Genomic DNA, 3,448 nt, shown 5'->3' with positions numbered 1-3,448 from the left:
AGTAGCTGGGACTACAGGCACATGCCACCATGCCCAGCTAATTTATTTTTATGTTTTTGTAGAGACAAAATCCTGCTGTGTTGCCTAGGCTGGTCTGGAACTCCTAGGCTCAAGCGATCCTCCTGCCTCTTCCTCCCAAAGTGCTGGGATTACAGGTGTGGGCCACTATGCCCAGCCAGCCGAATTTTACTGTGGGCCAGGTACAGTGTGGGGCAGCAATAATGCTAAAGCGAGTGTTGTGGGTTGAATTGTCATGAGCAAGGTATACACAGAAGACACAGGGAGGTCCCCCCAAAAGATATGTTAGACTAGGTATGGTAGCTCACACCTATATTCCCAGCACTTTAGGAGGCCAAGGAGGGAGAATTACTTGAGCCCAGGAGTTCAAGACCAGCTCAGGCAACATAGCAAGATCCTGTCTCTACAAAAAATGAAAATAAAAAAAAATTAGCTGGACATGATGGGGTGCTCCTATAGTCCCAGCTACTCAGGACACTGAGGTGGGAGGAACACTTGAGCTCAGGAGGTGAAGGCTGTAGTAAGCCGTGATCACCACACTGCACTCTGGCCTGGGTGATAGAGTGAGACCCTATCTCAAAAGAGAAACAAAAGAGATGTTGAAATCCTAAGGCCCTGTACCTGTGAACATGACTGTGTTTGGAAATAGGGTCTTTGCAGATGGAATCAAGTCAAGATGAGGTCTTTTGGGTGATTCCTAATCCAATATGTCTGATGTCCTTATGAGAAGAGAGAAGCATGGACTTAGGCTGCGTGTGGTGGCTCACGCCTGTATTCCCAGCACTTTGGGAGGCTGAGGGGGGCGGATCACAAGGTCAGGAAATCGAGACTATCCCGGCTAACATGGTGAAACCCAGTCTCTACTAAAAATACAAAAAATTAGCCAGGCGTGGTGGTGAGCGCCTGTAGTCCCAGCTATTCAGGAGGCTGAGGCAGGAGAATGGCATGAATCCTGGAAAGCAGAGATTGCAGTGAGCTGAGATCGTGCCACTGCACTCCAGCTTGAGTGACAGAGTGAGACTTCATCTCAAAAAAAAAAAAAAAGAAGAAAAAGTAAAAAAGAAATGTGGACTTGGACACACACACAGAGGAGACCACCAGGTGAAGACACAGAGAGGGGAAGGTCGTGTGAAGTCAGAGACAGAGACTGGAATTATGCTGCCACGGCCAAGGAACACCTGAGGCTACCAGGAGCTGGAAGAGGCAAGGAAGGATTCTCCCCTAGAGCCTTCGTAGGGAATGTGGCCCTGCTGACACCTTGATTTTAGACATCTGGCCTCCAGAACAGCAAGCAGATAACTTTCTGTTGTTCTAGGCCACGGTATTTTTGGCAGCCCTGGGAAACTAATACAGTGAGTAGGACTCCTTCGCAGCCCAGGTGCTGGATATTTTTCAGGGAGACAGACTCTTCAGTGGAGCCTTATGAGTCAGTGTGGTGAGTGCCGCCAGAAATCTAAAAGTGTGTGGTGAAGACTCTGAGAAGGGCCCTCCACCAAGCAGCCTTCCAGCCCCTTGCTGGGGTGGCAGCTGTCAAGGAAGGCTTCTTGGGGGAGGGAAGGCTCATACCCAACGTTCAGAGATGAGCAGAAGTCCACCAGAGAGCAAAAGGCAGGTTATCTCAGGCCCCGTGAGTGAAGGCATGAGAGCAGAGAGCAGCCAGTGGAGCCAAGGCCTGGGACTGGGGAGTGCTGAGCCCCACAAGGCTTAGCTCCTAGTAGGCTGTGGTTTGCAAAGGGCTTCGAATTTGAACTTGCCTCTGTTCATATCAGGGAGCTATGGAAGAGAAATGACAGGGAGCAGATGGTATTTTTAGTAGATCATCTCCATAATGTCATGGAAGATGGATCTGAAGGGGTACCACATGGAAGCTGAGACCTCAGAAGTGAGCTAGAGGTATGGCTGGTCGAGGTGAAGAAGAGGATATGGATTTGCAAATGATTTGTAAGGACGTGGGAATTCGTTGCCTATAGGGACACAAGGAGAAGGAGAAAGTGCAGGAACTGACCCTCAGATCTCTGGCTGGTGCCTAGGAAAAGAAAGAATTGCCTGGAGAGGAAAAAGTTAGGAGGGAGCAGAGGAGAGATGTCGGGCTTAGCTGGGGACAGGTGGAATGTGGGAGACATCCAAGAGACAGCGGAGCTCTACAGCTTGGAGGGGCAAGACTGTGCTGGTGCTACCGATGGGGAAATGTGAACGGGGGATAGGATATGGAGCTATGGACGTGGACACCATCGCTTGGGCCCATCATGGGGTGAGAAGAGGATGAGAGAGAGGACTGACTCATGTCCTCAAGTGAGGACAGAGGAGGTTAGAAGACAGTGGATGTGTGGCAAGAGGACCAGGGTGTTTCAAAGAGGGGTGGTTGGTGTGACTCAGACCTTCCACAGGAAGCAGCCTATGGAGGGCATCAGACAGGGCCACTGGACTCAGGGACGACTTGTCGTTTCTTGCCTTTCCCTGTGTCTTCTGTGTACACTTGCTTATGACACCCTCTATCCATGTCTGGTACCTCTCCTGACACCTCTCTAAGCCATGCTGTCCAGAGCAGACCTGATGAGGTGAATGCGGATGCATGTCTGGACACCTGCACAGGTAGCCTCTCTTGGGCAGCCACAGCCATTAATCTCAAGGAAACTGGTGTCCACAACCATGAGCTTCTTCCAGAAGCCTGGCCGCAGAGGGTGAGGTGAGGCCTGCCGCCTGGCCAAAAGACAGGTACCATACCTGAGCCCCTGCCCCCACACCTGGTTGCAGCTGTGTCCATTCTTTGCAGGGCCCATCACCATGGGCGGCTCTGCTCCTCCGCCTCATAGGAATTGTGCCACGGGTGCGCCAAATGATCCAGCCCCTCTCTGATTGCTGCCTGCCAGGTTGGTCTGTGTGCACTGATGTGGTGGCTTCTCTGATGTGATCTCTGGGCCCTCCTGCCTGCAAACTCACCCAAGGAGTATCCTTCTATATGCCTGACCTTCCACCATTGGAGAGTCACTCGTAGGGCTTCACGGGTTTCAGTGTGAGCCGGAGTTGATCCTGGCACACTCTGTCCAATTGTAATTTGTTGAGACATTAATTTCAGTTAGGAAACACAAGATTGTGAAACATTTCAAGATTTTAAAATTTATAACATAAAATTTAGTCATCTTTCATGACCCCTCCCCATCTCCCTCCTCTCCCTAGAGATATACGCACCGATTTGTCAGTAGTGGTATTTTCCAGATCTTTTCCCATGCATTTTCAAAGCCATATAAGTACATGCAACCCCCCACACACTGACATATATAAAAATGAGATTGTACTGTACATACTGATTAGGAGCTTGCTTTTTCCCTTATTAATGTATTTTGGAGATCTTTACATGTTGATACAAATATACCTCTTTTATTTCTTTTTAGTTTCTAATTTTATATTTTTTATTTTTATTTATTTATTT

The 3,448-nt window shown here is 49.2% G+C and overlaps 1 protein-coding gene across 1 annotated transcript in view; it reads left to right on the top strand.

The window, feature by feature from the left end:
- OSBP2 (oxysterol binding protein 2) overlaps positions 1 to 3,448 on the top strand; it is a 253,027-nt gene that overhangs the window by 150,793 nt on the left and 98,786 nt on the right.

Source organism: Mandrillus leucophaeus, unplaced genomic scaffold, assembly GCF_000951045.1.
Source record: "Mandrillus leucophaeus isolate KB7577 unplaced genomic scaffold, Mleu.le_1.0 Scaffold2, whole genome shotgun sequence".
Taxonomy (NCBI): domain Eukaryota; kingdom Metazoa; phylum Chordata; class Mammalia; order Primates; family Cercopithecidae; genus Mandrillus; species Mandrillus leucophaeus.
Note: the sequence above shows the minus strand (reverse complement) of the source record. Positions and strands in the feature narration are given on the sequence as shown.